Source organism: Podarcis vaucheri, assembly GCF_965113315.1.
Source record: "Podarcis vaucheri genome assembly, chromosome: 18".
Taxonomy (NCBI): domain Eukaryota; kingdom Metazoa; phylum Chordata; class Lepidosauria; order Squamata; family Lacertidae; genus Podarcis; species Podarcis vaucheri.
In genome coordinates this window covers 1729303-1741417 of record NC_138756.1, presented here as the reverse complement: position 1 = coordinate 1741417, position 12115 = coordinate 1729303, and the positions used below count along the sequence as shown (strand labels likewise).

Sequence of the window (12115 nt, the reverse complement as noted above, 5' to 3'; positions counted from 1 at the left end):
TAACAACGTTCAGATTTTTGGGCACTGAATTACAAGAGGATCTGTCCTGGAGTGTCAACACAAGGGGGCTTGTGAAGAAGGCGCAGCAGAGACTGTACTTTTTGAGAATACTAAGGAAAAACAGTTTCCGCAGAAACTGCTGCTTGCCTTCTATCACTGTGCCATTGAGAGCGTGCTCACTTATGGCTTATGTGTGTGGCACGGAAGCTGTACTGCCCAGGACAGGATGGGGTTGTGCAGGGTTGTTAAGGCAGCAGAGAGCATTGTTGGCTGCCCACTCTCCACCTTAGAGCAGATTTATGCCACAAGGTGCCATAGGAAGGCACTGAACATAGTAAAAGATCCATCGCATCCTGGTCACTGTCTCTTCGAGCTCTTGCCGTCGGGACGGAGATACAGGACGATGAAGACAAGAACGAGCCGTCTTAAGAACAGCTTCTTCTCCAGAGCAATCTCGGCCCTGAATGGGAAGCCCGGACTTTGAAAGTCATCTAATCTCCCTTGCTGTATTATACTGTATTGTTTAATTAGTGTTTTTATGGAGCAGTCAAGTAATTCCGTTGTCCCCGAAGGGAGCAATGACAATAAAGATATTATTATTATTATTATTATTATTATTATTATTATTTGCAGAAGATGCATTATATAAACAATTTCATTGAAGGTTTTTAACATATCGAGCACTAAAATCCAAACACACTTCTAAAAAGATAATAAACAACAATAAAGGTAAAGGGACCCCTGACCATTAGGTCCAGTCATGGCCGACTCTGGGGTTGCGGCGCTCATCTCGCTTTATTGGCCGAGGGAGCCGGCGTACAGCTTCCGGGTCATGTGGCCAGCAGGACTCTGGCGAACCAGAGCAGCGCACGGAAACGCCGTTTACCTTCCCGCCAGAGTGGTACCTATTTATCTACTTGCACTTTGACGTGCTTTCGAACTGCTAGGGTGGCAGGAGCAGGGACCGAGCAACGGGAGCTCACCCTGTTGCGGGGATTCGAACCGCCGACCTTCTGATTGGCAACTCCTAGGCTCTGTGGTTTAAACCACAGCGCTGCCCACGTCCCAATAAACAACAATATATTATTACAAAACACAATTTTATAGGTAAGAGAAAAAGCAAAAAAGAAGAGGAAAATATTATTTTATTTCCTTTTTATAATCTTTTATAATCTTTTTAGAAATGCGTTGGGATTTTAGTGCTCAATATATTAAAAACCTTCAATAAAACTGTTTTTTTTTTAAAAAAATCTTTCCCCTCTCTTTTCTATATAATTGTGTTTTGTAAGGAAATTGCATTATATTGGTCCATCTAGCTCTGTATTGCCCACACTGACTGGCAGCAGCTCTTTGCCATTCCCAGGGACAGACCTTCCCAGTCCTATCCGAAAATGCCGGGACCTGAACCCATGATCTCATCCATGTATACAGATTTTTTTTTGTGTGGTTTTTTGCAACCATGAGATCTAGAAACTTGACAGGTTAGTGGTTACAAATAGTGGTTTATATTGCCCACCCAGTGCTTCTCAAAGGGCAGCAGGAGAGGGTGGCAATTGTGCTGAGAAGATTCAAGGGCAATTAAAGAAACATTTTAACTTTTCAGTGTAGTAAGCATGGTATCGCATCAAAATAATTTTACACACACACACAAATACACACAAATACCCTGGAAACAGTACCCATGCCTCTCTTCAAGACCACAGTCATACCTCGGGTTACAGAGGCTTCAGGTTGGTTTTTTCAGGTTTTGTTTGTTTGTTTAGTCGTTTAGTCGTGTCCGACTCTTCATGACCCCATGGACCAGAGCACGCCAGGCACTTCTGTCCTCCACTGCCTCCCGCAGTTTGATCAAACTCATGCTAGTAGCTTCAAGAACACCATCCAACCATCTCATTCTCTGTCGTCCCCTTCTCCTTGTGCCCTCCATCTTTCCCAACATCAGGGTCTTTTCCAGGGAGTCCTCTCTTCTCATGAGGTGGCCAAAGTATTGGAGCCTCAGCTTCACGATCTGTCCTTCCAGTGAGCACTCAGGGCTGATTTCCTTCAGAATGGAGAGGTTTGATCTTCTTGCAGTCCATGGGACTCTCAAGAGTCTCCTCCAGCACCATAATTCAAAAGCATCAATTCTTCGGCGATCAGCCTTCTTTAGGGTCCAGCTCTCACTTCCATACATCACTACTGGGAAAACCATGGCTTTTACTATACGGACCTTTGTTGGCAAGGTGATGTCTCTGCTTTTTAAGATGTTGTCTAGGTTTGCCATCGCCTTTCTCCCAAGGAGCAGGCGTCTTTTAATTTCGTGACTGCTGTCACCATCTGCACTGATCATGGAGCCCAAGAAAGTAAAATCTCTCACTGCCTCCATTTCTTCCCCATCTATTTGCCAGGAGGTGATGGGCCCAGTGGCCATGATCTTCGTTTTTTTGATGTTGAGCTTCAGACCATATTTTGCGCTCTCCTCTTTCACCCTCATTAAAAGGTTCTTTAATTCCTCTTCACTTTCTGCCATCAAGGTTGTGTCATCTGCATATCTGAGGTTGTTGATATTTCTTCCGGCAATCTTAATTCCGGCTTGGGATTCATCCAGCCCAGCCTTTCGCATGATGAATTCTGCATATAAGTTAAATAAGCAGGGAGACAATATACAGCCTTGCCGTACTCCTTTCCCAATTTGGAACCAATCAGTTGTTCCATATCCAGTTCTAACTGTAGCTTCTTGTCCCACATAGAGATTTCGCAGGAGACAGATGAGGTGATCAGGCACTCCCATTTCTTTAAGAACTTGCCATAGTTTGCTGTGGTCAACACAGTCAAAGGCTTTTGCATAGTCAATGAAGCAGAAGTAGATGTCTTTCTGGAACTCTCTGGCTTTCTCCATAATCCAGCGCATGTTTGCAATTTGGTCTCTGGTTCCTCTGCCTCTTCTAAATCCAGCTTGCACTTCTGGGAGTTCTCGGTCCACATACTGCTTGAGCCTTCCTTGTAGAATTTTAAGCATAACCTTGCTAGCATGTGAAATGAGTGAAATTGTGCGGTAGTTGGAGCATTCTTTGGCACTGCCTTTCTTTGGGATTGGAATGTAGACTGATCTTCTCCAATCCTCTGGCCACTGCTGAGTTTTCCAAATTTGCTGGCATATTGAGTGTAGCACCTTAACAGCATCATCTTTTAAAATTTTAAACAGTTCAGCTGGAATACCATCACTTCCACTGGCCTTGTTATTTGCAGTGCTTTCTAAGGCCCATTTGACTTCACTCTCCAGGATGTCTGGCTCAAGGTCAGCAACCACACTACCTGGGGTGTACGAGACATCCATATCTTTCTGGTATAATTCCTCTGTGTATTCTTGCCACCTCTTCTTGATGTCTTCTGCTTCAGTTAGATCTTTACCACTTTTGTCCTTTATTATTATTTTTCAGGTTACGGACTGCCAAAACCCGGAAGTACTGGAACGGGTTACTTCTGGGTTTCGGCGGCCGCGCATGCGCAGAAGCACTAAAACGCGCTTTGCACATGTGCAGACGCGCCACTGCGGGTTGCGAATGTGCATCCCGCACAGATCACGTTCGCAACCAGAGCGTCCACTGTATTAGCTATTCTTCTACATTTATCCACATCATATTGTTGTGAACAGGGATTTTCCTACAAATATGAAAGATCAGAAAAGAGGAAGGCTGCTTTGTGTTGATGAGTGCTTGTTCGTCTCAAATTTGAGCTAATATAAATGAGATTACCTAGCAAAAAAAAACAAGCTCACACCTCTCACTGAGTTTATATGTAAGGTCAGTGCTTTTTTTTCTAAAAAAAGATGATTGGGGGTATGGGTCCCCCTACGTCCCCCAGAAAAAGCACTGTTTAAGGTTCATATGTAAGAGGTTCGCTTACAATTATATTTTGGGAATGATGTGTGTCCTTAATACTTTCTGGGTGTCCCATGATCGTATTATAAAGTAACTGTGCTCTACGTTACAAATCAAACACCGCCAGAAGTTGTTTCTTTTGGTTTTCCAATATATTTCTTATCAATAAAAAAATCTGGTGTGGCGTGAGCACATTTTTATTCTGAAAGCTCGAGAACCACTGTGCTGACACCATAAGATTCAAAGCAGTAAATTAATTGCACATTTGTTCAAAATCCAGCTCAAACTATTTTGAGCCCCAGATTGGGCAAAAGAATTGGGGGGGAGATTAACTCTGCAAAATTGATGGTCTCGATCCAACGACACCAGTTTTCCAAAGCCTGCTGCTCCCAGGGCGGGCGGGAACCTCTGGTTCAAAGCATAGATTTGGGTGCATTCCCCAAGCATTGCTCTTTGCAGCCACAGTAAATAAGATTTCCTCCTGTTCTCTTAGGACCAGCCTGGGCACCAGTTCAGCCACGTAGAGAGAGGCCCTCGCCATAATTTCTTTTAAAGGGGTCAGCCTCCCCACCACCCCAAGAACTTCTGGGATTTTTCCCAGCTGGGAGACCAGGAGCCAGGCTCTCCCATTGTCTCTCCACAAAACCACAAAACTCTCACTGCCCACCACCAAGAAGCGAAAGGATGGGGAAAGGAAAACCTCTCTTCGCTTGCCCACTCCCCACCTCGGCCAAAGGGAACTGGCTGGCAGGCTGTAAAATAATCCTGAATGGCTGTTTTCCCAAAAAGGCCTTGACCTATTTCTTTTTCCCTTGGGGAAAAACTCAGAGCTTAACAGGCTTCCTCAGACTTCTTGGAGATGGAGACCTTGTCTCTCCTGAACTGAACGGTGCAAAAAGAAGATGCAGAGGAAGTGAGAGCCAGCTGCTTTCAGAGGAGTCTCTCTGCACGAGTATCTGATATGTGATTTTATTCATAAAATGAGGACCAGCTGGCTTCACAGGAGCCCACCCGTGTCTCTCTGCGTGAGTCTCCGAGCTATTACTGTACAGACATACCTCATGTTACGTCCGCTTCATATTACATTCTTTCAGGTTACGTCCCGCGGTGACCCGGAAGTACCGGAAAGGGTTACTTCTGGGTTTTGCTGCTTGCGCATGTGCAGAAGTGCAAAATGACATCATGCGCATGCACAGAAGCAGCGAATTGCAACCTGCACATATGCATATGCGCCGCTGTGGGTTGCGCTCTTTTCATGTTGCAAATGGGCCTCCGGAACGGATCCCGTTCGCAACCAGAGGTACCACTGTATTTGTAAGATCAGTGTTCGAAATTAGCCAGGCGCTAATCTGTCATCTCTTCAGATTTACTGTTAGAGGGAGCAATTTCACAGAACAAGTTAAAACAGTAAAATGTTGCCTATTGCTAATAATGTGTCCAGACTGGACTCCTGCAGAGTGCTCTCTGTGGGGCCTGACTTGCGCTTGATCCTGAAGATGCCTTTGAGAGCAGCATGCTAGGCTAGCCGGCTCTCCTTTGGTGAGATCCAGCCCTTCCCATAATCATCCCCCATCACGCTCCAGTGGGTTCCCTTCCCCAGAGGTGAGGGTCCCACTCCCAGGGGCTTAGACCCAGCCAACGTCAGTGGAGTCAACCAGCTTTCTCTGCTAGTTTATCCTCTGTTTGCTGACCCTGTCTGCGTACCAGGGGAGAATTCCTGCAGAGGTCCCCGCCTGGAGGTCTCTCCAGAACCAGAGCGTTCAAAGTCTACCCGCTGGGCAGCTCCTTAGGCAAACATACTGTACTATTGCTCCTCAAGATTAAAAGTCCTCTTTGCAGCACTGCAAGTAGCCCGTCAAAAAAATCACTGCTCCCTAGCTGTTTTTAAGGATTCTGGTAGAGCCCCCAGGCAAAAAGATGTGGGACTTTTTTAAAAAGAGAGTGGAACGGCAACGTTTCGGTCCCGAGTTCAAATCCCCGCTCTGCTATAAAATTATTCCCTGCAGCCTCATTTTTTCCACCCACATTTCTATCAGCCACATGAAGAGAGAACTCCTTGCCTACCTCACAGGGCTGGTGTAAAGTGACGAGAAAGCCTTGAATCCCAAATGCCTGGTCAAAGAATCTTATAACTGTAGAGTTGGAAGGGAGCCCAAGGGGGTTGTTATTTTACCAGTGCTAGTTTTCTTGAAAAAGAGGTGCTGCAACTCACTTTGAATGCCTCCCTCATTCTCTTAAAATGGCAAAGGCAGTTGCACAAGAGGCAACGGAACTAGGTTCCAGCTGGGGGAAAAAGCCTTGCTTTTGCCCATTGTGGGGCTTGAACCCACAACCCCGAGATTAGAGCCTCATGCTTCAACGACTGAGCTCATCTGTTGCCAGCAGGCATTCCACGCAGGAAAGTAAGCAGACTGGCAGGGGGTGACTCCTTTCTGCCACTGCCATGTTATACACGAAGGACTGGAGGCCTTCCTTCACATTGGCGAGGCTGGAAGACAAGCCCTGCTTGGTCGGGGTAAAAGATGCAGAAGTCCTCCGCCCTCGCCACCCCCCATCCACAAGGTTAACACAAGGCTGCCAGGGTGCCCAGTTGGCAGTGACCCAAGACGGGGCCTCCTTGGTGGTGACTTCCCATTTGTGAGATGCCCTTACTCATGGGGTGCATCCATCTCCCTCGCTATTAGCTTCCAGGAGAAATTTAAAAGCAGACCAGGCATTTGGGAGCTGAAGTTGTTTTGAGAGCTGCCAATTCCTTTTAGTTGTTGTTATCAGCTTTTATCTGCTTTTAATCCAGCTTTAACTACTTAAAGAAAAGAAGCCATTACGCAATTCTTGTCCTAAACTTTCAGTCAATCGATCGTCAAAAGCTCCACAATGGTCCACAAACCCTGAAGTGAAATTATGGAGGTTTTTACTATAAATAAGGCTACCTTTTTTGCATATGTAGTTGCACCTGTGTTGGTGTGGATCGGGACTTCCCAAACTTGGGTCTACAGCTGTTTTTGGACTACAGTTCCCATCATCCCCGACCACTGGGCACCTAGGGATGGGAGTTGTCGTCCAAAAACTGCTGGAAACCCAAGTTTGGGAAACTCTGGTGCGGACCATCCTTTGTCAACCTAGTGCCATCCAGATGTTTGGGCTCCAACTCCCATCTGGCGCCGCCGGCACGGTCAGGCTCAATCTATATACACAGGGGAAAGCAATGCATCTTTGCAAAGAGTGGGGAGAAATCTCGCTCCAGCCTGGTGTGGTTTTTCTGTGGGTGGGCTCATTGTGCAGCATAAACACAGTCCGCTGGATCCAGCCAACAGCCCAGCAAGAAACAGAATTTTAGCATTGGATGGGACCCTGAGGGTCATCTAGTCCAACCCCCTGCAAGTTGCCCCATATAGGAATCAAACCTGCAACCTTGATTCTAACCAGCATCCTGTTGTTACCGTGGCCAACCAGATGCCCCCTGGGAAGCCCACGGGCAGGACCCGAGTTCAAGAGACCTCTCCCCTTCAGTGGCTTCCAGCAACTGGGATTTAGAAGCATTGCGGCTTCTGAATGTGGGAGAAGCATAGCCATGGTGGCGAGTTGCCACTGAATTTCTCCTCCCTGAACTTGCCCAATCAGCTCTCAAAGCCAACCAAGTTGGTGGCCATTCCTGCCTCAAGTGGGAGGGAGTGCCGTAGTTTTAAGGACTTGCCTGGACCTGCCCTGAACTTCCATTGTGTCGCCTCTAACCTGCCTTTTCTCATAACTAAAAAGTCCCAGACGCTGAAGGAACCTTTCCTCCTAGGGGAGTTTGCTGCAACTGATCAGGTCATTCTGCATCAGTGCTGGGTTTATCCCGGACCGTCCACACACCATTCTGCTTTATATTAGTTGCTCAGCAATGCATGCCACCCCATTGTTACTGACCTCCAGAAGGGCACTTTTGCACAACAAGGAAATCCCAAACCAGAACATTCGCAGTATAAAAAGTTGCAGGATTTCAGCAAGAAATTACAGGGCATGCGCCATTTAGGAGCAAATCATGTCTGCCCCCAAAACTATGCAGGGAGAGTATCAAAGGCAGGATTGGAAGAGGGATTTTTGGTTTGGTTTCTTGCCCTGAGATATACAGGTGTAGGGCAATATACAAACTTAATTAATTAAGTGGCCACCCTGATACCACCACCACAAGAATAAGAATAATGTAACCTCCCCAATATCACCACGAACAGAAATCCCAATGGATTCACATTAAATAGGGCTGGGGGGAGGGGGGCTAACCAACCCCAGCATAAGGAGCTCAGCTGGTCCTTAGGGACACAGGAAGCTTACAGAGTCAGAGCACTCGTCTGTCTAGGTCAATATGGTCTGCACTGGTTCTCTACCATTTGATCCAGGGGACATCAACAGAAGTCTAGTGTCCAGATCAAGGGAAGTCACAGTGCCACTCTATTCTGCCTTGGTCAGACCACACCTGGAATACTGTGTCCAGTTCTGGGCACCACAATTCAAGAAGAATCTTGACAAGCTGAAAGGTGTGCAGAGGAGGGTGAACAAGATGGTCAAGGGTCTGGAGACCAAGCCTGATGAGGAGCGCTTGAAGGAGCTGGGGGTGTTTAGCCTAGAAAATAGGAGATATGAGAGCCATCTTCAAATATCTCAACAGCTGTCACATGAAAGAGGGAGCAAGCTTGTCTTCTCCTGCTCTGGAGGGTAGGATCCGAACCAGTTACAAGAAAGGAGATTCCGAATCAGCCTCAGGAAAGACTTTCTGATAATAAGAGGAACAGGTGGTGGCCTCTCCTTCCTTGGAGGTTTTAAAGCAGAGGTTGGATGGCTGTCTGTCATGGATGTTTGAGCTGAGATTCCTGCTTTGCAGGGGGTTGGACTAGATGACTCTTGGAGTCCCTTCCAATCTATGTAATCTATGATTCTATGGCATCCCCAGTCCTATCAGGAGATGCTGGGAAGTGAACCTGGGACCTCAGCAAGCAGGGTGATGTTGATTTATTTTTTGCAATCTAGAACCTTGATACGCTGGCTTACGCAGAGCCAGACCTTGCATTAGTCCACGTTGCTCAGTATCACCTACACTGACCGGCAGCAGCTCTCCCCGTCCTACCTGGAGACGCTTGGGACTGAACCTGCGATATTCTGCATGCAGAGCAGATGTCCTGCTGGGCCAGGACTCTCCTGCTGTTTTACTATCAACTCTTCCCATAGACTTTGGAGAGGATAACCAGGAGGAGAAAACATCTATTTTCCAGGTTTTGCTGAATTTCAACTCCCATCATCGCCCCTGACCATTCCTGGCTGCTGAGAGTTGGAGTACTGAAACACCCGGAGGGCGATGGGTGCGAATCCCCACCAATATTTTGCCCAAGGAAACCAAGGATTCCAATAGGTGAATCTGCCTTATTCCAAATCAGGCCATTGGCAAGTCTCTCCCAGTACAGTGCATTCCTCCATCAAGCAAATGCCCCCCCCCCCCCCAGTTTTAAGATCTTACTTGAGGCTGGATAGCTAGATTGGTAGAGCATTAGTCTCTCAATCCCTGGGTTGAGGGTTCAAGCCCCACATTGGGTGACAGATTCCTACATTTCAGGGGGTTGAACTAAATGCCCCCCGGTGGTCCCTTCTGACAATACATTTCTATGATTTTTTTCACATCAGGAAGCAGCTTTTTCAACCCAAAGGAGACCAGCAGAACAATGTCTGAGGCGCTTAACCTTTGTACATTCCAGCTGTGCTAGAGATATTTCTCAATCTCTCTCTCTCTTTATGTACTGCGGAACCTCGGAAGCCAAATGCCTTTGAACTCAAACGTTCCGGCTCCCCAACAATCAAAAACCAGAAGTAATTATTCCAGTTTTTGAACAATTTTTGGAAGCTGATCAGAAGCCGCTCCTTGGTTTTCTAAATATTCCAGAGTTGAACTGACTCCCGGAACAGATTGAATTTTAAAACCAAGGTACAACTGTATCCAATATAGAGAGTTGTTTTGTTGGCACCCGTCTGTCTTGAGAAACAGTTCATATATACACACCCATTTATATATTATACATTTTTAGCAGAAAAAGGCAGGGCATCAAGGGGGGAGAATATTTCTTTTAAAAAAACACACAACTTTGCATACATTGACGGTTGGAAGAGGTATCTCTATTTTTACCCCCAAAACTGGCTTATAAATACTTTAAATAAATAAATTTGGAGTGGGTGGGAGGAATGCCAAGGAGAAAGGAAGCCAAAACACTTTTAAAAAAACTGTACCCACACCTAAAGAAACAGACCTCCCATTTTTTGTCCTTCGAAGTAGCCTCAAAGTTGCTCTCTATTCCCCAGCCTCAAACTCTGACCAGGAAAACAAAGTCACCTTCCACGCCCCCCCCCCCGAACTGAAATTTCCCCGAGTCCTTGAAAGCTTGAGTGTTTTCAAAGCCCCCCCCACCCCGCTTTTCAAGCAGGCAAATGGGGAGGGAGCAGAACTTAGCCTTTTTTCTGCCCCCCCACTTCAAGCAGAGTTAATGTATAATTAAATCTGGGGGTGAATTAACCCCTCGATGCCCACAGAGGACGTTCAATTCTCTACCTGTTGGGGGGGGGGAACAAGGCAGGGAAACTTTTTATTTTGTGTGGGGGAGTCATACCAGGGGGCTGTTAGTCCGAAGGTTAACGTCTGATCTCCCCACCCCCCAACCCACCGAAAAACACCCATAAGCACTCAGGCTTGATAAGGGGAAATGAAGACCCCTGCCCCTTTGCTTGCAGGGCAGGGTGGGGCACTGGGAAGAGAAACGAGGAAGCCAGTTCACTTTTAGAGACAGATCTTTCCTAATGGGTGGGTTGCGGATTTTTTGACAACTGCCCCCCTCCCCCCACACAATAAGGATCTCAGCTCTTGTGAAGAGGCGAGGGACTCAACCTCTGGCCCCCCAAAATTGTAGGGAGAGTTATCTCCCCCCCAAAAAATCCGTATCTCAGAGACCGCCCCTTGCCCCTCTTCAATCTCATAAGGGGGGGGTGACAGAAATTAACCATATGATCCTCCCTTCTTTCAGACAGCAAGGGGAGCGATTAAGCTCTCCACCCCCTTACTTTAACCCCCTCCCTGATTTCAGATTGGGGGGGGGTGTCACATTTATAACCCCCCCAAATATACCACCAAGGGCACAAGCCCCCAACCAATTTCAACCCGGCGGGGGGGGGTGGGAGGCCAGGAAACAAGCCTTGCCCTCCCCTCAAGTGGGGGGGGGGTTGGAACTGTCATTTCAAATGGGGGGAGGTCAGAGCCACAGACTTTAAGCCCCCTAACCTATGGGAGACAAACTAGGGGGGGGCAATAAGCTTTCGACTCCCCCTACCAAAATTAACGCATAATAACCTTAAAGACGCACTTTTTAAGAGGGGGGGTCCATGTCAGTTACTCCTCCCCCCCATTTCCTCCCTTAGGTGAGGAGTGGGGCAGCTGCCCCGTGCGCATGCGCGTCCCGTGCCGACCACGCTGAGAACTCACCCCTCCCCTCGGGCGCGCTCGCTCGCGCTCCTTCCTCCAGCTGCTTCTGCCGCCGCCGCCGCGCCGCCTCCGGGTAGGCCCGCCGAGCCACGCCCCCTACGCCCCCGTCTCGGCCAATCAGCGCGGGGCGAGGCCGAGGGGCGGGGCGGGCGAGGCGAGAGGGAAGAGAGGGGAGCGGGGAGCTCCGGCGCCGGCGGGAGTGGCAGTCCGCCTGCGCCAATCCGGGAGAGGCATTGTGGAAAGGAGGCGGGGAAAGTGGAACTGGGGAAGGCAATAGGCCGCGAAAGGCGGTGGCGGAAAGCGGGGCGGGGTTTAGCGGGGTAGTCACGCCCAGTGGGCGGGGAAAGGCGAAGCTGGGTGGAGCCTCTGGCTTTACTTCTTTTATTATTACAGTAGTACGAATATTACGGTAATTAGTAATGAAGTATTAATTTGGGGGGAAGGGAATGTATTGTATTATTATATTATATTATATTATATTATATTATATTATATTATATTATATTATATTATATTATATTATATTATATTATATTATATTAATTATATTATATTATATTCCAAGCACTGAATTACTGTACTATAGGATACTTCATTTATTTATGTGTTTATATTTTATGAAGATATGCATTTTAACAGTACTGCACATTTATTCTTATATTAACAATGCACTTAAAATGACTACGCACAAAAATGAATAAGTGATTGCAATGTACACACAGTTAAGCAGTATAAATATATGTGAACAATGTCCTTAAAA

General features: G+C 47.2%; 1 protein-coding gene across 3 annotated transcripts in view; it reads right to left on the bottom strand.

Moving 5' to 3' along the window:
- Nucleotides 1-11375, bottom strand: part of SLC25A42 (solute carrier family 25 member 42) — a 32071-nt gene extending 20696 nt beyond the window's left edge. The window contains exons 1-2 of one of the 3 annotated variants that reach the window (XM_082206629.1): nucleotides 11356-11375; nucleotides 8228-8463 (exon numbers count right to left, since the gene is read on the bottom strand). The gene's annotated coding sequence lies outside the window, so the exon portion shown is untranslated. Of the gene's footprint in view, nucleotides 1-8174; nucleotides 8464-11355 lie in introns of those variants that run through there. The other 2 variants (XM_082206631.1, XM_082206630.1) reach the window with 2 other exon arrangements.
- Nucleotides 11376-12115: the final 740 nt, after the last annotated feature.